Source organism: Mustela lutreola, chromosome 12 (assembly GCF_030435805.1).
Source record: "Mustela lutreola isolate mMusLut2 chromosome 12, mMusLut2.pri, whole genome shotgun sequence".
In the NCBI taxonomy this organism is placed as follows: Eukaryota; Metazoa; Chordata; class Mammalia; order Carnivora; family Mustelidae; genus Mustela; species Mustela lutreola.
Window position 1 is genome coordinate 34,801,142 of NC_081301.1, and position 23,578 is coordinate 34,824,719.

Here is a 23,578-nt window from a genome sequence, read left to right on the forward strand (position 1 = left end):
AATACATATCTACTGTATCCGCCAAAGTTTGTGATGCCTGCATAGACGCTACTTGTTAAAAAAAAAAAAAAGTACAAAAAAAAGTACAAAGCCCCCCACAATTGAATTGCCTTTGAAAGTGGGAGACGATCTGTCTCCAACAGATTGAAAAAAAAAAATGCTTCTTAAAAATGTGTATGTTTTGTATTCTTTTTTTCTAGTAGAAAATAACTGACTTGAAATATTGGTGGTTTTTTTTCTTAGTGACGTGTGTTGCTTTTGTGTGTAATAATATTTGAATGTAATTACAGCAGTGCCAATTTGCCAAAGATGTCGGACATATTTTTCTTTTGTTGGGAGGAGGGCAGGGGCTGGGGGTGGGACTTGGGAGAAAACAGGGGTGGGGTTTTGGTTTTTTACTTTTTTTTTCCTTGTCAAACCTGAAATTTGTGGTTTTATTCTAAGTTAAATGGTTTATTGCAACACTTTTATTTTAGATTAGTTGGAGAAACTTGCAATAAGATTGGCGTAGTTTTAATATCTGTGTGTCTTTTCATGAGTGACTGTTACTTGTGAAGAATTGATTTTATGTAACCTTTATGTGAGATAATTATTTGTAAATATTTGCCATAATTTTATTGGTTCCTAAAATAAAAGTAATTTTTTAAGTTCAGAAAAAGAATTTGATTTCGTTTGTCTTTACAACTTCATAGATGGTGTTTGACAACTTTGACAGAGCCACGTGGGGCCATGGGGAATTTTTCTGGCTCTCCTGATGGAATTAAGGTCAGACAAATCCATGTACCTATAGCAGCGTGGAGTGGTGTTGGACCCTGGCCTGGGCAGAGCAGGAAGGGCCCTGGGCGGGCAAGCTGGCAGCCTGTGGGGCTGGCCGGAGCCCCGCCCTGGAGGGGACACCTAGCTCTGACACTCAGTGGCTGGAGAACCTTGGCGAGTTCTGTCCCTCCACTTCATTTGCTCCTAAACAGTAACACCCACCTTGTTTATTCATTCAACAAATAATGTTTAAGCAGGTCCTCTGTCCCCAGCACTGGGGACACAGCAGTGAACAGGGCTACCAAGGACCCTAGTGACACGAAACTCACAATCTAGTTGGTTCTTGTGAGGAAACGTTAACACACACTGAATGTGTGTTTAGTGATGGTGTGCACATGCACACGTGCTCTTAACCTGGATCTTAAAACTGCCTGAAATAAAAAATGTCTGGGTGTTATCCACACACCTCTAACATGCAGGCTTTGCTCAGGAGCCCACCAGACCAGGAGACCTTGTCTTGGGCTCCAAAGCCACAGGCCCGACCCAGCGAAGGCTCGGAACCTGAGAATCCACAGTCCTTCTGTGGAAGGTGCCCTGTCCCTACACCTGCAAAGCAGAGCCATTCTGAGTGCACGGGAGCCCAGGAGTGGCTTTCCATCAGGGGCAGTTGCAGAGCTGAGCCCTGCCCCTGCTGGGCGGTGTCAGTCTGCAAGGGCAGGCAGGGACCGCTGCGCCCCTTGGCACAGTGTGTGCGACGCAGTAATTGCCAGAGATGGAGTGGGTGAGTGACCGCGTGGGGGCCGTGGGCTGCGACTCATTCATATTTAATAAAGCCGGCCATGCAGCCTCCATTCATTTTGGCAATGGATGGTGACGAAGGTGATTCCTGAGGGAGAGAGACGTGCTGGTGCTGCGGAGCGCTGGCCCAGCGCCTTTCTTCCCCAGGCTCATGGCTTAGAGGCACGAACTTCAAGGAGAAGTGGCAGCATTTTGGAACTGAAAATGGGACCATCTGGTGAGGCAGAGCAGACATCGCCGTCCCTGATGCCCTCGTTTCCAGCTCCCTGGGATAGAGGACCCCAGCCTGCCCTCCTTGGGTGTGGGCCACTCAGTATCTGCCATAGCCCGGGTGTGAATGGAGGCAGAAGGGAGGTCGACGCAAGGCCTCCAGCAAGAGGGGTGGAAATGCCAGCCTGGAATCCGCTCTAGCAGCCTCCGGCACCTCCAACCTCAGTGACTGTCACAAAGAGGATGAGAGGGACATACCTGAGGTCTGCTATAGGAGACTTTCACCTTAGGCCCATCCTTCACTCAAACGCCTGCTGGAACCAGGCCCGGTGCTAGGTGCTGGGTGCGGTGGTGATCTGTGGGGGAATGAGGCTGCCGTAGGGCTGTGAAAAAGGCAGGACAAAGATTCCTAAGAGCCTGGGTTGGGTGGTCAGTTTGCTGATGTAAGCAGTCTCTTAACTTCTAGAAGCCTTGGTTTTTTTCATCCATACAATGGGTATAAACCTTATAACATTTATTTCAATGATCTTGTGAGGAATACATGCACTGTGGGAGTTTTTTTCCCCAAATGGCCAATATGAGTTTTGCCAAGAGATCTTCTCAGCTGTAAGAAGCCAAAATTTTACATCCAAAGGTCAAACTCTAGTTGGAAACTTCTCTGAGCCAGGCTCAGTACTGAATACATGACGAGGGTTGCCATAGCCTAATATGTCTCAGGAAAATTCATATATGGCAACTTAATCCCCAATGTGATGGTATTTAGGAGGAGAGAACTTTGGGAGGAGATTAGGTCTTGAGGTGGAACACTCGCAAATGGTCTTATAAGAGACCCTGGGGAGTTTTCTTATCCCTCTACCATATGGGAACATAGGAGACAGGCCTTAGGTAGAAACCAAATCTGCCGATGCCCTGACCTTGGACCCCAGCCTCCAGAACTGTGAGAAATAAACGTTTGTTGTTCAAGCCACCTAATCTATGGTATTTTTGTCATAGCAGCTGGAAAGGAGTGAGACAAAGGTAGAATGCAGAAATGAACCATCAAGGAGCCTACCAAAGCCCCAAGAAGATCTTTACCTCACACCTTTCACTCAGATAAGCCCCTGGTGGATTAAACAGTTATTTTTTTTTTTCTTTTAAGCAGGCGCCATGCCCAATGTGGGGCTTGAACTCAGAACCCTGAGATCAAGAATCTCATACTCTACCAACTGAGCCAGGGAGGCGCCCCTAAGAGGTTACTTTTTCAATTTTTAATAAAACTAGTGGTGTTTATAGATGAATATATTCACACCTCTATATGGAATGTGACTTTGTAAGCTTAAAGATATGGAATAGCCTCAAAGGAAAAGATAGAATTTTGACTGCTTAATTTTTTTTAAACTTTAAATGTACAAAAAAAAAGTTAACAATAACAAAAATGGACAAATAATGTGGAAAAATAAACCCATGAAACATGAAGAGGTGCACTGCCTTAATATGTGAAGATTTTGTATGCAACGATATGCAAAATACTACTGTCCCCATTAAAGAAATGCATAAAGAACGTGCATGACCACTCACACATGAAGACATACGAAATACAAGTGCAACCTGAGATTAAAAACAACAGGAGTCAGTTTCACAACCATCTCTTTTTAAAATACCCCATTCTGGTGAGGGTATGAAGCAACGGCCACTCCTCTAGGCTGCCGCCAGCTGGGCCATCTGACCACCCGAGGCCCCAGGGACACCTGGAGGAGCAGGTACTCTGAAGCAATGGTTCAGGGATCCTGCACCCACGCCTGCACACCCCCAGGTCTGTGGTTTTCCCACTGGCCTGGATGCTTGCAGCCACAGGATGGCATCGACAGCCCAGGTCAAGTGAGAAACATGGTGTCTTGAGCCCAGCACTGTCATCAGGAAGGGCACGCAAGCGGCAGAGTTTCCCACATTATCCACAAACATGTGTAAATATCACGACTGCTCGTAATGTAACCAGGAAAATCACTTCCCATTGTTTCCCCTTCAGTGATATTTTCTGCTTGGCTGAGTTTGCTTAGCACACTGGAAAGGCCAACTCATCAGTTCTTGTTGTTAATCAAGAGCAGTAATTGTCCGAGTTCAAAGCCTCCTGACTTAGAGTCTGCTGAATAGGATAACAAGTTCCAAAAATGCTAAGTAGTAGTTTCTATAAATGGGACTTTTTAATAGGAAAGGCCCCTGAAGAGGGTTTGGGGAAAAAACCTTTCTGTGAAATGGAATTCAAACATTGTGCAGACTTTATAGAGCATGGCAGATAAATGTCTAAAACTCCTAGAAGGTTCTAAAAGCAGGGACAATGTAGACACAGACTAATTTCCTCATTTCCTCTGTGAACTTGTGTATTGGTTAAGGCAATGCCAGCTGATGTAACAAACATACCCCATAACTTAAATGTCTAAACACAAAAGAATATGTCTTTTGCTCAAATAATTGTTAAATGTGGGCATTCCTGGTCGGCAGGCAGCATTCTACAAAGTGACTCAGGGATCTTGGTCCCTTTTATCATTTGGCTCTGCCAGCTTCAACTTGAAGCCTCCAAAGTTATCTTGCTTGTTTGCATCAAGCCTGCAAAAAAGGCACAAACGCGGAGGATCAGCCTTGAGAGGATTTCATGGGCAGGGCTGGAAATGGCAGACATCATTTTCACTCACATGCTATTAGCCAGAACTCAATCTCGTGGCCACGGGCCGAGAGATGTAGTCTACCTGCATGCTGAAGAGAAAGAGGAAATGGGTCTGGGGATAGCTAACCAAGCTGGAACTTTACAACACCATGAATGGTGAAGAATTTCAGTCTCAGCTTTATTCAGTTCTTTCCTACCCAACTCTGGGGCAGTGAAGGACAAATAGGCTGAAGCTGAAGAATGGCACGAGTTCTGCCCTCCCTGCTCCTCACTCCTGCCCTCCCCTCAGTTGAATTCAACCTGATACCAGGCTGGTGAACAAGTACATTCCTGGCCCGGAGGAACTGAAGGAGTCCCACAGCTTATCATCTGCAGCTTTGCTCCTGGTCCACTCTGATCTTCTGTCCTGCTTCTAAATATAAGACTCTTTGGGTTGAGTTTTGATCAATAATACCTCTTAGCATTTATTGAGCACTGTTTACCAGCTGCTGAGACTTGATGGAATTTTTCCTGCTGTCCCAGAACTGCACAGCCAAGACCCAAAGTTGAAACCGGCAGTTCTTGGAGTCTCTAAGTTGGGTCCTGTCACCTTCTGCAGTGCTACCTGAGAGATGACAATTCAGAGAACAGACCTGACCACCCAGTGACTCCCCCTGTCTTCACCCATCCACCTTAAATATAAGAAGACTGAGAGAAAAAAAGTGGTCAGCTTGGGCAAAATGCAAGTTCAGAAGTCCCGAGGGCAGAGCTATTGCTTCTTGTCTCCAAAGCTAAGGGAAGGTGGCTTTAAGAGCAAGAAGGGAAGACTGGAATTTCACTCCTGTATGGCATGCAGATTTGATGACCTGTCCTTGTGTTTACTGAAGCAGGGAAAGGAGACCAGGCAGAAACACGGGTAAGCCCTATGGGTTGTGGGGCACCAGAGTTGCATACCACCTTTACACCATCCTGCTAGAACCCCACCCCAAAGACCCTTCCCCCTGGTGAGACATCTGAAAGCTAGAGACTATGCGGTGGTGACAGTAGTCTTTGGTGGGGCTGGGGGACAGAGAAGACGCAGAGGAAGATTTCCCACAGCCAGAAACAGTGTGCAGGAGTTGGGGAGGGGAGGCACATGGGATTACCACACAAAGGTAAAGGTAAGGAGACCCTGCGGATGTTATGAAAGTCCCTAATCAGTTGACTTTAAGTTAATCAAAGGGGAGATTGCCCTGGCGAGCCTGACATAAGCAGATGATTTCTTTAAGACTATCTAGAGGTCAGAGAAGTAGATGCCCTGCTTTTTTTGGCCTTGAAGATGCAGAGAGTCATGTTGTAGAGAGGGCCATGTGGCAGGGAATGGTGAGCAGCCTCTAGGGGCTGAGGGTGTCGGTTGTATAACCACAAAGATCAAATTCTGCCAACAATCAGTGTACTTGGAAAAGGACCCCAAGCCTTAAATGAAATTGAAGCCCCAGCCAATACTGGATTTCAGTCTTGGGAGACCTCAAGGAGAGGACCAAGCTAAGTCACACCAAACTCCTCATCCGCAGAAACTGGGATATAAGAAGATTCTGTGGTTTTAAGCCACTGAGTTTGTGGTAATTTGTTATGCAGCAATAGAGAACCAATCCAGTTTCTCTTTAGGCTATGGAACCAGAGAAAGATCTAGTCTACTCAGAGGGATGAGGGTAGACTATCAGCTTTGAGCTATGTTTGAGACTAATGTTTCAAAAAGAACAGAGTATTAAGTTCCAGAATGAAACAGCTTTGGTTTACGAGAAATCATTTGTATTATCTAGTAAATGATGGTATTTACTAGAAAGTTCTAAAATGGGACCGTGAGGTCAATAAAGATCCTGCTGCCCTACCAGAAAAGGGAGAGGATAGTTGTTTTTTGTTGTTTTTTTTTTAATATTTTATTTATTTATTTGACAGACAGAAATCACAAGTAGGCAGAGGCAGGCAGAGAGAGAGGAGGAAGCAGGCTCCCTGCCAAGCAGAGAGCCTGATGTGGGGCTTGATCCCAGGACCCTGGGATCATGACCCGAGCCGAAGGCAGAGGTTTTATTTTTTTAAGATTTTATTTATTTATCAGAGAGGGTGGGGGGAGAGAGCGAGCACAGGCAGACAGAATGGCAGGCAGAGGCAGAGGGAGAAGCAGGCTCCCCGCTGAGCAAGGAGCCCGATGTGGGACTCAATCCCAGGACGCTGGGATCATGACCTGAGCCGAAGGCAGCTGCTTAACCAACTGAGCCACCCAGGCGTCCCCGAAGGCAGAGGTTTTAACCCACTGAGCTACCCAGGTGCCCCGGGAGATGATAGTTCTATATAGCACAGCTGGGGGAGCTGGGAAAGAGTTAAATCATGTTTATGCCTCCTTAATAAATTGATTCCACATGCATTATCTCATGAACTCCTTACGACATTAACCCAGTGAGATAAGTACACTTATTACCATCCTTTTACAGGTAAGGAAGGTAAGGCAAGGAGAGCTCAGATATCTTGCCCCAGCTCACACAGCTGGTGAACAGTGGGGTCAAAACACAAAGCCAGGCTGTGTGACCCCAGAGCAGAGTCTCTAGAGTCCCTGCACTCTGCAGTGGGCTGAGCTTGTGAGTACTTAAGGCCCTGAACCAGAAACAGTGAAGTCCTCATGGAGATGCCAAGAGGATTTTCTTCTTCCTCATAAGAGAAGCACTGGCTGGGTGGTACCTTCGGGCACAGTTCCCAGAGTTCCCTTCCCCTATCGTGCCTCACCTCAACACTCCTTGGGTTCAACTGAATGTAGAATCCAGGAAAAACTAAACATCCAGTAAAAATCATCAATCAGCTGGCGTTTCTGGGAATTCAGATGAATTGCCAGTTGTTTTCTCCCTTTACTTCAGACAGTAAATGCTCCTTGATCTCTGCTCCAGGCCAGGGTCTTGTCTGGGCACAGGGGATGGAAACAGAGATGAATGGAATATGATCCCTGCCCTCAGGGAGCTCCCCCTCTGGGGGTGAGGAGTCCAGCCACAGCAGGACAGTTGTTGTAGGAGCAAGCAGCATCTGCAAGGCATTGTGGGACACACAGGAACGGCAAGCTGGCATGGGATGTGGTACCAGCCGTCAGCACCTTTGCTGAGCAGTTAGGATGAGCCTGCTCCCTGGGTATAGTTGCCATAGCCCTGCGAGGACGGCCTATCTCTTCCCTCTTTCCTGCAGAAACAGGTTCAGAGGGTGGCATGTTTGTTGTTTTTCTCCCTCTCCATGGAGAGATTAAGCTATTTGGGGAGGATGAAGGCACCCCACCATTGAGACACTGAAAGAGGAGCCAGATGTCCATTTGGCAATACTGAAAATATTCCTCTGATAGTGACCACCAGACTGGGGGCCTCTAAGGTATAAAATGGTATTTCCTTCATTTTTAGATTTTTGCATTAGAAAAAGATAACACATACATGTGTGAAAAAAAATTCAGAGCAAAAAAGGGCAGTTGAGTCTCATTCCCACCCCAACCCTAAGGCCCCTAGTTCTTTCCCAGGACTACAGTCTCTTCTAATTCTTTCCGATAATTTATGCGTATAGAGTATGTGTATATGTGGATATACACATAGCTCTTTATTTTTCTTTATTTTTAGCTAGAGAGTCTAGTTTTTTGATAAAATTTCCTTTTGAAAGAGTCCAATGTTTTCTTGCAAAGCTAGAAAGAATAGAAAAAATTTAAAAACTCTTTAGTATTTATTTTACTACCTACGATAGAATAAATAAGCTCTGAATGCCTAAAAAACCCAGAATAACAGTAGCTTAAATAAGCAGAAGATTACCCTCTCTCACATATGAAGTCTGGAGGCTGCTGATCAGGGCTGCTAGGGCGACTTGGCTGCAGGAGACCCACAGGAACCTCCTTTTAGTCCCTCATCCCCAAGGTCCAAGATGGCAGCATCAGGATTCCAGGGAGCAGAATAAAGGGCACAAACAAAAGGGAAGCAGCTCTCTTAAGTGATGTTCCAGGAACCTGTTACCTGGCACTTCTGGTCCAAGATACGGCCTATATCCCACTGGCCACAGCTAAATCACACAGTCACATCTGGTTGCAAGGGAAACTGGGGAATGAGATCTTTATACTGAGTGGCCCTATTTGTCCAGCTACAAATTCTGTTACCACGGGAAGAGGGGAGAGTGGACACTGGAACATAAGCAGCCATTTCTGCCACACTACCTTACCTATAGCACTCTGCCTGGTTCAGAGTACAGATTCCTTCCTTTATTCATTTAACTAGTCCATACGGAGCAAGTGTTTCTTGAACTAAACTGAAGGCAGATGGAAGATATGGCCAACTTGTATGAGGATAGCAGAGGACAGAGTTTCTGCTTCAGAAACTCAAGAGGGACCAGCTGAGACCACGAGAGAACGGTCATCTTCCTGCCTGATTGCTGTCACACCCGTGTCAGAAGTCCTTACCTGGGGCTCAGCCTCTCCATCGGCACAGTGCTCTCCAGCACACGCTCTCCAACCCTTCCATCTCAATGTCTCCATGATTCTAAGTGAATCAAAGGCAAAGGACCAAGTCCTGACTATGAAGACTCAGGGTCAAAGATGAGAGATTAGAGAGACTGAGGGCTCCTTGGGTCTAGTCTCACCTGGGGTAATCTTTATCTTTCAAAAGGTCTGAAGTCCTCAGACAGTTGATCCTGTGTAGCCAGTGAGCTGGATCTCAATCAACACTGGTACCCACCCAAGTACTGGTGGCCACAATGAGGTACCTGTCAATGGAAATTACCCCCAAGTCAAAGAAGCATCAGGCTGCCACGGCAGCAGAGTGCCTGTCAACAGAAGGTGTCTGGGGGAAACTATCAAAAACAGTGGCTGGGGGGGGGGCGGTCCATGAAGGACAAACCATGGGGGAGGGGGGCTTCTGCAAAGAGAAACCTGTGTGCCTGATCCAGGAAGCTTTATTTGGAGGAAGAATGATGCAGGATGAAAACGAACCAAAGGATGTCATTATTTAGTCTTCAAATGGTTTGGAGATATTCCACAGCAAATACCCTAAAAACTAAGAGATTTTTCAAGAAATCTTGAGACATTGCCTCATCAGTAACAAACTGGCTTAGGGAAAGGGAAACCCAAGGTGAGGATACATAAACACTTTTTTTGAACAGAATATTGTAACATTATCTAAACATTATCTAATTCTCTACGGTCTGTGGTTAACTGGCTTTAGTTAATATTTGATAGTCACTGGGGAGAATTCCTTGTGAGGAAGATGTTAAGCCATTTGGAACCAAAGCACAGGAAAACTCCTGGGCTACTTAGAGGTTTGTGATGAATCAAGTGAACTTCAGTGGGGGGAAAGGACAGACTACAGATTTGGGGGAGCAGAAGGCACAGCCCAGGAGCTACATGCAGATTACAGCTGCCGGGGGACTCCCCAGGAATTGAACCTATCGAGGAATTTTTCAAGTAGAGACTATGCTTATGGAATGTCTGACCAATCGCAGCTCTGGGTGTGTGAACACATTTAGAGCAACTCCAGAATGAAGAAGGGAGGCCAGCTGAGCCTTGCTGTCCATGGTCCTGAAGCATCCTTCAGCCCTCCACTGGCCAACAGTTGCTTCTCCTTTCCCCGGGACACTAGGCTTTCTATCTAACTTCCCCAGGCAATTCTAAACCTGGTGAGGATTTTAATTTTCTATCTTATTGAAAAATGTGTGGTTTATACACTGTCGCAGAACAAATAGAATTGGGATTTATGTTTCACAACTTACATGGTTTGTTTGAGCTTTTTCTATATGTCTTCGGCAGTCCTATCACATTTCTGACAGTTACATTTTTTTTTCTTTCTGGGAAGTTGGGGAGAAGCAGAGAACATGTTTTTCTCCTTTCTTCACTGACCTTTACTTGGGAGTATTTGTGTGTCATCTATGGATTTATCCATGTGTGTCTCTTGTGAGAGAATATTTGCATGTAAGCACCCAGAGCGTGGGGTTGTATGTTTAAAGGTGATGTGCCGGGCTCCAGTGTGTGTGCATGTATGTATTAAATGTAGCATATGTGTTTGGTTGTGTTTTTGTTATGTGGCTGTGGTGGTGGTGGTGATGGTGTACAATAGAAACAATTAGCCAATTAATTAGATGTTATTCCAATTCAGATGTCATTAGTAACCAAACCTTTCTCTTCACAGTGTCACGCACTGATGTGTACTGGGCCTGCCAGCCATTGGGAGGAGTTGAATTATTCTCCATGCCCCAAATTCCATGTGTTTTTAATTAATTTCACACTATGTGTTTGCAAGGACAGCATTTAATTAAATAGGTAAAGAAAATACTCTCAGTTATTAATTGAGATACATTTCTTCACTTTGTGCTGCAGAGTCTTCACCGGGAAGTGCTGTTAAACAGGACATTAATCCCAATACTTTAACTAATTCCTTTCTCGTTATTAAAGCAGATTTACAACTTTGGAGTCAGGATGTTGGTGTGGGTTTTTTGTTTATTTGTTTGTTTTTCCTAGAAAATTCATCTGTATCCTAGAATCAGCCTCTAGCTCAATGTAAATTCAGTGTGGAATTTAGTCAGTTATTAAGTGGATTTAAGTGGCTGAACCCTGGTGTAATCTGACCAGCAATGCATGAAGGAAAGAGTTGGAGGTGTAAAAAATGTCAAATGGCTTTCTCAGATGCATTAAACTATTAATAAAGATAAAACGATCTTTATGTTTGGGGTTTACAACATCTCTTTTATGATATTGAGAAGCCACTTTGATTCACGACTCGTTGGCTTCAAGGTCTGCTGTCATTATTCAGAAGGTGTCAGGAAGAAAACAGAGACAAGCCGATCAGCAGGGAGAGAGGTGAGAAGAGAAACAGTTTAGGACTTCCTGGGGCTGGGCTGGGCTGAGCAGGGAGAGGTACTAGTGAAGGGATGATGTACAAGGCAGCTGGCACCCATGTCCCTGCCCTGGGGCACCCTCTCCACTTTAGCCAGAGGCCTGTTTGCTTGAGGCCCTTCTGGGGAGGTCCTGGCCTCTCTGAAGAGGGGCTGGGCTCTGGCAATGTTGAGGTGTATGAGGGTATTCTCCATATGTCCCATACCCTGACTCCTACCAAGTCATCCCCCCACCTTTTTTTCCCTCTTCCCTGCTCTGTATCCCAAGAGGTTAATCTCTACGGACAACATGCAGACCCCTGGGGCCCTCTGGGGGGCCCCAGTCAGACACTAGAGGGAGAGAAGAGTAGGAGGCCAGAGGGTTCATCCCCAGCCCTTCCTTGCCTCACCCCCACTCTGTGGTGACTGCTTTCTGTTTACATCTTCTTTCAGCCCCTCTTCAATGGGTTCCTATTTTCTCCAGCTTCTGGAACAATGTTCCCTCCCCCTTGCCCTTCAGGCCTTAGGGTGGGACAGCTCTCCATGGAAACCTCACCATCCCATGCTGGTCTCCCTAGTCTGCTCACAGCTCTGCAGAGTAAACCCTCCTCAGTTGAACCCTCTTGAGTGGGCTAACCATTTTCTCCTAGACCCTGACTGATTTGGGAGTCCCCCCAGAGAATCAGACTCTGGCCCTTCTGGAGCTGGGCACAGTCAGCAGGATGTGGGAGAGGGAGCCAGAAAGGAGGAGCCTTGGCATAACGCATCTGTTGCTCAAGGAATGTTGGTGCACAGCTGCCTCTGTCCAAGGTGGCTCAGGCATGGCACTCCCTTTGCTCCCCCTCCTCTTTCAACGAACACTGGCTGGGCAGCGGCCAGGGCTGGGTCCAGTGCAAGGGAGGCCCTGCCCTTACGGAGTGTGCAGTCCAGTGTGGGATGCAAGCAAGAGTTCGAGCACAGGCATGAAGTGCTAGTGCAGGCGGGTTTGGGGCTCTGAGGTGCTCTAAGGTGCACACAAGACAGACACTAGGCAGAAGGGCCCTGGGAGAGCAGATTTCTTAGAGGAAGGAATATCTAAATAAAGAATTAGAAGGATGAGAACGATGTCTGAGAGAAGGAGCTGGGGGAGAGGCCACAGAGAGTGTGGCATGAAAAACAGCATGCACCAAACCCCAGGGGCTGAGAGAGGGCTCCAAGCTTTTGACAAGGGCCAAGCATGCAGGAAGCAGCACGTAGACAAAGGAGGTACAGCCAGAAGGAAAGCTGGAGGGTGGGCAGTGGTAGGTCAGGGAGCCTTCCTTTCCCCTGTCTTCACCCCAAGCCCGAGAAAGGGCTTCAGCCTTCCTTCTGAGGGCCATGAGAGCCTTCAGAACAGGCAGAAAGCCAGGTTTACCTTTTGAAAAGGGCCCTCAGTCTACCAGATAAAGAACAGAAATGACTGGACACTGGGGGATCCCATTAAAGGAACCAAGGTGAGGGGGCTTGGCAGGGGAATGGAGAAAAGTGGGCCCACCTGATTCAATCTGAAACCCCCCTTTCCAGAGCGGGGCCCAGAAAAGGTCAGACCTTGCTCAGGTCACACAGGGAGACACTAGCCCAGGGTGACAAAATCAGAGCTGGAGGGAGCAGCCAAAGTCTGGAAGCCACCTTGTCCTGGGAAGAAGACCACTTGGGGAGAGGTTTCAGGGGCAGACTCTGGGGCCCTGGCCACCCACATGTTTCCTTGCAGGGTGGGTGGTCTTTGAACCAGAGGAACCCCACCCTGGCAGGACCTGGCCCATCACCTAGGTACACCCTGGGCACCTCGGCCCAGTGCCAGGGGCTTGGCACTGGTGACTGGTGCTTCCCACTGAAATCATGTGAATATTAAGCTAATCAAAGCCTTGCCTGGAAAGGGATGGGGCTGGGAAGGCGGCCCTAACGAGCTACGTGTCACTCCCTCCACCCTGCGCGTCTTGCGCTGTCCCATTTGTCTGGCTGTAATCTACATTTCAAATGATTACATGGGAAGCTGAAGTGGTAGTGACAAGGATAAACGAAGCTTGTTAAACTAATAGCTGCACTAATGCCCAAATATGTGAACTTCCCGACGCAGGCCGCATCCCAGCCTGGCGGAGCTGTCAGCCCCGCTCCCCCGGGCTCCGCCGCCAGCCGCGGCCACATGATGAATGGCCCTGTCGACCAAACTCATCCGGGGCCCAATTAAACAGGCAGAAATGAACTGGAGCCGTCAGGCAGCCGGGGAGGGGGGGAGGCAAGGAGGGGGTAGGCTGAGCCAGATGAGGGGGGTGGGGGGGTAGTTAAACCTTACACAGACTGGGAGAAACGGAGGGGGGGGGTGGAGTGGGCAGGGACTCGGGGTGGGGAGAGAGAGAGAGAGCAGCCTGGGAGAAGAGAGGGCCAGAGACCTGAGAAAAAGAAAGGCAGCTACAAAGAGAAGAGATGCTCCGGTGGGAGGGGGATGAGAGACAGGCAGAGACCCACAGAGACAGAGGCAGAGAGGGGCACCTAGAGACACAGAGATACACGTACACAGAGAAAGGCAGAGACAGAGGGGACAGTGGCACAGCAGGGAGGGCAGAGAAATGGGGGAGGGGGCCGTGGGGGAGGGGAGCTGCAGAGGAGAGGGCCAGAAGAGAAAATATGTCCTGGCAAGTGGGGAAGTCGTTCTGTCAGAAAATGGTCATTTAATGGTTTGCCGAGCCCGCGACAGATATGTCATCTGAGGCGGCTCAGCAGCAGTCCCAGGGCATTTCATTTATTAATTACCAGCTTCCAGCCAGCTCCCTCCGTCCCCTGCCTCACGCCCATCATCAGCCCAGACCCCTGGCTGGAGGCCCCACAGGCACCTCGGCCCATTTTCCAGAGGAAGCAGCCAAGGCCAGAGAGGGGCAGGAGGCCAGAGCCTAGGTCCACAGGCTCCAGATGGAGGGCTCAGGCCACCCACCAGGGTGTGTGGCCTTCCCAACCATGCCTGTCCCCCAACCTCCCTCCCCACCCACACTGGACTGACCCTCCAGGACCAAGGGTGGGGAACCCAGCCCTCCCCTTCCCCTACAACCACCTGAAGCAAAGCGGGGAGGGCAGGAAGGACAGTCTCTCCTTTTCTTCAATATATACTACACTTCTATTTCATAAATATAATCACATATCACTTATACAATCATTTTTTTTCCTTTTATTTAAACTCATTCTTATAGCCCTCTCATTCGATCTTCCCCCTCTCACCAGTTCCTAGGCCTTTTAAATGGCTAAATTCTTTAAATTTTGACCCAAGGAACTAGTCCCCATTCTTAATCAGAGGCAAATGCTAATATTCTCTAGAGTCGCCCCTTGCAGATGAGAACTGCTTCACCAGGAGTGTTCAGTAAAACAGGAATGCACACTCACATATTGTGTTGGTGTGAGCCCTGCCTGCCCGCTGGCAGCTGCACACCTGTGCACCTGCCTGCCTTTCCTCTCCCTCAGCCTCCACGCTCTTTCCACACTGGCTTGGGTCTCCTTGTACCCAGAGAGTTGAGAGCGTCTCAGGATGCTCAAGAATCTTCTCAGGGCACCTGGGTGGCTCAGTGGGTTAAGTCTCTGCCTTCGGCTCAAGTCATGATCTCATGGTCCTGGGATCGAACCCTGGGATCAAGCCCCACATCAGACTCTCTGCTCAGCAGGGAGCCTGCTCCCCCCGCCCCCACCGCCTGCTGCCTACTTGTGATCTCTGTCATATAAATAAATTAAAAAAAAAAAAAAAAAAAAGAATCTTCCCAAAGGAAGAAAGGCACTGAAATCCCTGTTCAGAAATGATGGCTCCAGCTAGAATCAGACAACTTCTCTCTGTCAGACATCCGGGGCAGGTAAGACATTACTGCAGCCTCCAGGCTGGCATGGATCTGGGAAGCCAGTCTGAACCTCCCACCTCACTACTGTGGAATCTCCTGGAATCTCCAGAGGGCCACCCAGAAACTTCACATGCCCTAGGCCTACCAATGAACTCAGGGCAGGTGCCCACCCCAGCCAATGGCACCTGCAGCCTCCGTCCTCTGATTTGGGCACCATCCTCCAGCTACGGGGTCACCAAATGCCTCTTGGTCAGCCTTTCCGTCTTCCCCCATCAACTCCACAGCATGGACATCCATCATCTCTCCCCGGGGTTTAGGCACCAGCTTGGCCCTACTGTCCTCCATATCATAGTTTGGGGGCCTTTCTAATGGACCAATTTTCTCTCTCGCCTAAGATCCTTCAGAAGTATCTCCTAGTCCTCAGGGAAGAATTCAGACTCCATTTTTCTTTAAGTGCTGCCTTCTTTTGCCTCTCATCTCCTGCTCCTGCCGCTTCCTTGCTCAGTGCTCAGGCCATCCTGAGCTTTTTGTGACAGGGAGACTCTCCTCTGCCACTGGGACTTGTAGCAAGCTGTCAGGGCAAACCGTACCCTGGAGGGGTCCAAGGGCGGAAGTGTGCCATGCAGAGGTGGTGTGCAGCCGGGGCTGGAGAAGTCCTCTCTGGGCTGCTAGGAAGGGGCCTCCAGCATAGGATGGCAGACCTGGCACAAGGACCTTCAGGATCTTCTAGCCCAGGGTCTCTGTAACTCTGTGTATCTGCTTCTCAGAAACCATATTCAGGTAAATGCCCTCTTTGTGAGCCCCTGTTGGGGGGCAGGCAGGGCCAGGGCTACAGGAACATGGAATTTTCATTCATTCTTAACCCCAGCCCAAGCCTCTCTGTCCTTAGAGAGCAGCTTGTCAGGGCAGAAGCCACGTGCTCACTGTTGAGGCTTCCTGTGCTTGTGGGGCCCAATGGGTATCCCCTGCAGTGTGATTTAAGAGAAGATGACAGTGCAAGAGTGGGCTGCAGTCCATGAGCTCTACCAGCAGACATCATGCCTCTCATTGTCAAGATGGGTAAACTGAGGTCCAGAGAGAGGAAATCTAAAATCACAGAGTGAGCTGTGAGCAGGCCCAGAGACAGAGCTCAGGTGACCTGCCCTCCTTCTGAGGCTCTTTCCCCCAAAATAACAGCGCCACCTAACCCTTGACATCAAAACCCCTTGGAGGAACAACTAAACCCCTACTGAAAATAACTCTACAGCTTTCATTAATCTTGTCATGTGGAAACTATCGACCATGCCTGTTTTCCAAATCTCATTTAAATATGTACAATTAGTATTATGCTCTCCTTAAATGATCCAGTCTCCCAGATTTTTAGGAGGAATATAAACATCCTCATATGAGTGACTTGCCCTATGGTGGACAACCTGAGAAAAGAGCCGTATGGCTCTGGGTGATTTTTGTCAGCTCAGCTTTGCTTTCATTGGGGCTGTGCTCTCCTCCACTGTGTGTGATTTGGCTGGGGCTTCAATCAATCTCAGGGCAGTACCCTCTCTGTGGCAATAGTCACTGGTCCAAGAGATGTGCACATGACCCCTCCAGGCCAACCAGAGTGCTTCCCTGGGATTTATATACTGACATAGAAACTCCCTCTCTCTTCTGCAGTGTAAGACTAGGACTTTCAAAACGTCTTTTGTTCACCTGCATAAAGGAAGCCCAATTGCAATGATAGACGGAAACACACCCAAGAGGTAGAGAGAGAGAGAGAATCCTGATGACTTGGTTTAAGCCCTAGATTCAACCATACTTAAAGCCACTACAATCCCCTGAAGGTACCCAGTTCCATGGCTCAGTTACTTCTGTTTAGTCTTTATTTTAGACTGAATTAGGATTCTTTTCTTTGCACATTAATGAGCCCTAAAACTAATATAAGGCCCTTTCTCACATCAGCCTGTTTCACAACAGCTAGCACACACATAGCACCCTGCTCTGACCCATTTCGGGTATAGTGCTCACGGACATATTCTCTTGCCAGCAGGGACCTCCCAGCTTTAGGACCCTGTTTGCCCCATTCCCCTGCTCTCCTGTACCATCTCCTCAAGACTTTGGGGGTTTCTCTCTGTAGGTGGAGGAGAGTTGACCATTGGAACCCCTATCTGGGCTCCAGGGAGGTTAGGGACTCTGATATCCCTTTGGGTTACAGGCAAAGTTGTCTCCAGGGGAACAAAAGAGCCTCTCTCATTCAAGTTGTCTGATCTCATCACTGTCCTGTTCTAACACCTTCAGTGACTCTCCCCCAGCAGGGGAGGACCAAACTCCTTAGCCTTATTCAAGACTCTTCACAGTCTGCCCTAGATTTTTCACCCACTACCCTGTTGCCTCTGGGTCTTTGCTTATATTTTTTCCTTCTTCCACCCGTGAGGGTCCTTCCTTCCTGTCTTTCCAGGCCCAGTTTAAGCACTATCTCTTGTAAGCAGCCTTTCTCATTTCCCTAGTAATAATGAGAATTGTTCTGGGACCTCCTGTTGCATGTTATCTGTCTCTCTTTTGGAGGCCATCATATAGTCTGTCTTATATTAAATGTATTATTTCTTTTACCTGTTGTTTCCCCTCCCCCACCAGACCCTAGACTGGATAACTGTTAATTCATCCTTTAGGTCTCAACTCAAAGGACACTTACTCAGAGAAGTCTTCCTTGGCTGTTCCTCCCTGACAAAGTCTATTCCTCTTGTTTTCTTGTCCTCATGGCACTCCAAAGTCTTCTAGAGCAGCACCTATCAGAGATTACAATAAAATATCTATGACTGTAATTATTTGATAAATGTCTGTATCCCATTTGAATATACACTTCTATGACAGCTGAGACTTTGTTTTGTAGCTAGAATGGTACCTGGAATATATAAATATTAGTGGTATTAGTGCTAGTAGAATCAATGACTGAACAGGTAAATGAATGAATGGATGGATGAATGTCTTCCTTAGCCCCTTACAACTGGAAGCTCACTGGGATGGGGGACTATGTCGGTAATCTTTACATACCTCTTAGTTCCTAGCATGTGGTCTGCAATAGGCAGTCAGTGAACATAAATTTAACCATCACCAGGTGTCTATTTTATGGGAGTTCCTGGACTCTACCTATGGTGCTACAACATTAACCAGGAACCTAGGGTCTCAATCCAAACTGCGCCAACAATTGAAAAAATTTAACAACCATAGAGAACATTTCCCTAATTCAGGCACACTAAGGCTGCAGAAATTACTTGAAACAAGCTCCCTGCCCTTGGGGAACATACAGCACAGTTGTCCTGAGTGAGCTGTACTGACCCATCTCGTCTCCAGTGGAGTATGACATTGTTCTCAAGTTTTATTGCTACAAGATGGCCTTACTCAACTCCTCAGTAAACAGCATTACACAAACGCCATGCACACACATGCAAATCCAGAGTGGACAATAATACTAGGCATGTTAGAGTGTTTGATGGGATGGTCACTGGAAAGCAAGCCAGGAGCCAACTTTAAGAACAATATTTATTTATTACAATTGGCAGAGCAATGGAGAAAATTGCCACTTAGATAGGATTTTACATTTTGCAAAGCATTTTATAATCAGCACAATTTTTCCCAACAACTCAAGAGGACAAGCTGTTTTTGCCATTCCTGTATGTAGGCAAGAAAGTAGTGTAGGAAAGTGAAGGGAAATGCGATGCTTCTACTTTACCAAGCACAAGTTAAAGGGAGAACCCTGACTTAACTGAATGCAAGCAAGCACCTTTTTTGAATGTATGGGATGTGCTGGGCACTAGGGATCTGGTTGTACACAAGGCCTACATAAGATTCTGTGCTTTGGCTCACTGCTGGTTTCTCTAGGGGTATGTGTCCTTTGTCTCACTGAAAGAAAAATAAAACAATGTATTTTCTTACATTGCCTCCGCCTATCAGTTTGTTTAGTCATCTCTCTTTTAATGTGTTATGCAAGTTGTATCAGTCAGGATAGGCTAGGTAATGCTGCTGTAACAAAAAAATTTCAGTGCCTTAAAACAATAAAACATTGTTTCTACCTCAAGCCGTATGTCCATTGTGGGTCAGTGGGAGTGGAGGGAAGGGGAAAGGGGGAGAAGTGGGGAGGCTCTGCTCATTGCAGACATTCAGAGCTCCAGACAGATGGAGTACCTTTCACCTGAAACATCATCGGTTAATGTGCTAGAGGGAAAAGAGAGTTCCGGAGACTCCTGCGTTAGTAGTAGTTCAATGCCCTGGTATAGAAGTGACACATATCATTTCAGCACTCACACATGGGCTGAAACCAGTCACACAGCCCCACCGAAACCATGAGGTACCAAAGAAATACAGTACTACCTTGTGTCCAGAAAGTGGAAAGACTAGGAGCACTTAGAAAACAGCTCTAAAAACTGCAGTACAAATTAAATTTCATCCTATGACAAGAAAAAGGAGAGCAAAATTACTGAGTTTGTTCTTAAGTCTGGAAAAATACCACCCCTGTAAATAGAAGGGACTTTTGCAACTGATAATTTGTGCCTTTTTTTAAGGAAGGCAAAAACCACTGACACATTTTCAAACACTGACTTTTACCAAAATTAAGAGGTTCAGAAGATGCATTAAAGGGAGAATATCTAGCTAATGCAGTAAGACAAGAAAAATAAATAAAAGGCATACAGATTGCAAAGAAAAAACTACATTTGTCTCTATTTGCCAATGACATGACTGTGTATGTAGGGGATTCTAAGGAATCTACAAAGAACAAACTACTAGAACTAATAAGTGAATTTAAGATACCACAGTATATAAAACTACTATGAAAATCAACTGCACATCTGTATATTAGGAATGAAAAATTAGAAAATTGTATTAAAAATAAATACCCTTTATAGCAGCATTCAAAAGCATCAAACAATTTAACAAAAGATGTGAAATTTTTCTACACTGAAACTATAAAACAATACCAAAAGGAATCTAAAAGACCTAAATAAAATGTATAAATTAAAAACTGAATGAAAAAATCATGGATTGGAAGACTCAATGTTATTATAATGTCCATTTTCTTCAAATTGATGTAAGGATCCACTGTAATCAGATGATTACAGCAAGATGATTTTAAAATTTATTTGGAAAGGCAAAGGACCAATAAAAGAAAAACCATGAAAATGAATTACAAAATGAAAAGACTTAACCTACCAGATTTTAAGATCTACTATAAAGTTATAAAAATCAGGGCGCTTGAGTGGCTCCATGGGTTGAGCCTCTGCCTTCAGCCAGGATCATGATCTCAGAGTCCTGGGATCGAGCCCCACATCGGGACTCTCTACTCAGCAGGGAGTCTGTTTCCCCCTCTCTCTCTTCCTGCCTCTCTGACTACTTGTGATCTCTCTCTCTCTGTTAAATAAATAAAATCTTTTTAAAAAAGCTATAAAATCTTTTTTAAAAAGCTATAAAAATCAAAACTGTGTGGTTTTGGTGAAAGGACAGACAGATAAATCCATGGAACAGAAGATTCAGAGATAGGTTCACACATATATTATCATTTGATTTTTAACAAAGATGCCAAAGCAATAAAAGGGGGAAAGGGAAAAGTCTTTGACACATGGTGCTGAAACAAATGAATATTCATATGAAAAACAAAGAATCTTGACCCTGTGTCACACTTTATACAAAATACATTTAAGGTGGACGATAGACTGAAAAGTAAAAGTGAAAACAGAAAGGAGAATATCTTTGTGAACGAAAGATTTCTTTGAAAGGACACAGAGTATAAATCATAGGGGAAAAAAATGAGAAAATGGACTTGATCAAAATTAAAACATCTGCTCATCAAAAAACACCATCCAGAAAATAAACAGGGAAGCCATAAAATGAGAGAAGATATTCACAACATATTTATCTGACGAAAGATTTGTGCCCAGAATACATAAAATAAACAACTCAATAATAAACACAAGCAGCACTTTTTTGTTAAAAAATAGACAAAAGATTTAAAGGGGCACTTGACAAAAGAAGATATACAAAGGGCTAATAACTACATGATAAAACTTTCAACACCATCCGTCATCAGGAACACACAAATCACAGCCGCAGTGAGATACCACTGCATCCTGGAATGGATGAGAGAATAAAGGCTGATACCACCACATGTCGGAAAGGGTCCGCAGCAGCCATAACACGCGCACACTGCAGTTTGGAGTGTCATGCGTTACAACTCCTTTTGGAAAGTGTTCTCTGATTTCTTGAAAAGCTAAACATGTGTCTTTCCAAAGACCCAGAAAGAGCTGATTACAAATTTCTGAATATCACAGGGAAAGGGGACCAGAGTTCTTCTGGGTGGCCCCGAAGGGTCAGGCTAAGAACAATGGAAAGAAGACACCCTCCCTAGTGGCAGGTTCCAGCTCCCTGAGAGGAAAAAAATGTTTCCTAAGCACAGCCACACCTTCCTCAGAGCTCCACCAGAGTCCACCGCAGGAGATAAGACTGATCGAGTCCCCACATTCCATAGACCAGGAGACTGAGGCTGGGAGAGATCTCATTACTCTGGGGGGAGGTGCAGCTCAGTGGGTAAATGACGAACCTTGGTGAGTATCTCCAGCAATAAAGGAGCTAGGTGACCTTGGGTTAGTGAAACCTCCTGGTCTTTAGTTTTCTCATCTGTAAAATGGGAATGACAGTAATTATAGTTATCTCATCAGACTGATTTGAGGACTGATTGAAATGATGCACATGAAACAGCACAGCATCTGGCACATAGTAAGTGCTCATTAAATAGCGGTTATCCCTGTTCACACCGGAGATCCAGTCGGCATAGCGCCCGGCACCAGGGGCTTGACGCAGCCTGGAGTTCACATCCTGTAACACAGAAAACATCTGGATCTTGTGCCATGTTTGCCACACCAAGAAGGACTGCAGGCCTAATTAAAACTGCTACTCTGTTTGCATTATCAAATGTCAGGTTTTTTTTTTTTTCTACCCACAGAGCAAAGATTTTTCTTATCAAAAATCTATTCACTAAAATGCTAATGATCGTCAGTGATTAGAAACTGCTGCTCAAATTTTGAAAGTTCCCAGTGGGCCTCTCAGACATGGCTTGTAACTTGTCAGTTGAGGAAATGTTCTCAACAAATCAAACTTTGCTGTATATGTTATAAAAAAAAAAAAAAAAAAAAAAAAAGATTTCATTTCCTTAACGCTTCACTGTGCGGGTCCAGGAGGGACTTTTGAGTTAAGTGACAGAGACTACATTATTAGTTGTGGAGTCAGTTCTAATAGAAGTCTCTCAAGGCAAGATATTCTCAGATAGGCCCCAAAACTGCTAACAAAAGTCTGTCAAGCTTATCTTAATTTCAATAAGCATTTAGTTTGCCCAAGAGCAGCACAGTGCACGTTGTGCTTCTATTATCCTCTTTCTGTCCTTTCTCTCTACTTTCTCCTTCCTCGTTCCTCTTCGGGAAAGAATGGACAAGGCTGTGTGTCTCGACATGCAGCCAAGGATCTCAGTGCCATCAGCGGTCCTCTCTGGTCAGACCAGGGTAGCTGGGGCCCCTTGGACTGGGTCTACACAGCCCCAAAAGAAGCAGGCAGGCCAATGCTGGGGTGGGTCCACTCCTCCTGGGCTCTTGGCTGCCCTGCCACATGTGGGCTGTCAGAAACCAGAGGCCTTTCTTCTCACAGTATCTCCAGCTGCTCACCTGAGCTCTTGGCCTCTTGGTTTCAGGTCGTTTCCAGGATATACATGACCAGACCGTGGCAGAACGGTCACTCTGCAGACGCTCAGAGGACTGGGTGCTGATTTACGCGGGCACGAGCCAGCCCAGCTGGAGGACTGAATCAGACCCTCTGGGGGGGATACAGAATGACAAGATAGTGGGGGGGCCTCCTGACTGAGGGTGCTCCAGAAGGCTGGCCTGAGGAAGTGGTGCTCAGGGCTGAGACCTTAGGAACAAGAAGGATTCATGTGAGGGGCCTGACAAAAAGCACCCATGGCAGTCTGGATTGGGGTCTCAGTTCTCTCATCTGTGAAATGGGAGTGACAATAGTTCTACAACCATAAAGTCGTGATGAGGATTCAGTAGGAAGGGCTTAGCCTAGACTTCGCTAAAATGTGAAGTCACCATCAATGATTATTTGTACTGTTGAGAAAATGATATCAACAAGTCCCAGACCATGGGCTTCCAACACTAAGAAGGTGGCAAGCTTCCTTGGCAGGCCAACCCAGGTGCCACCCTCTAGGGGTCTGCTCTGTAGCGTCAATGGTCAGAGCAAAGTGGAAGACACAAAGCTTCCAGGGCTCTGCATTCTAGGGAATGATGCAGTAGCTTCTGCCTAGCACACCCCCCCTCCAATGTGGACATTCTTCTATTTGCAAGAAATCCAAAGTACCAGGGCTTCTGAGCATTTAAGCAGCACAGACCCTAGATCTTCGCAACAAGATGAGGTGGGACATTTAATTGAAATCAGAGAAGTTCCACTATCCTGTCAGCCGCTGTACCACAAATCTTGCCCGAGAGCCTACTAGGTACACAGC

The 23,578-nt window shown here is 46.5% G+C and overlaps 1 long non-coding RNA gene across 1 annotated transcript; it reads right to left on the reverse strand.

The window, feature by feature from the left end:
* Positions 1–8,136: 8,136 nt before the first annotated feature.
* On the reverse strand, positions 8,137–17,819 carry LOC131812262 (uncharacterized). The gene is made up of 3 exons (XR_009346293.1): positions 17,732–17,819; positions 9,011–9,133; positions 8,137–8,910 (listed from the first exon to the last, which is right to left on the reverse strand). It is a non-coding gene; the product is annotated as an uncharacterized LOC131812262 (long non-coding RNA).
* Positions 17,820–23,578: the final 5,759 nt, after the last annotated feature.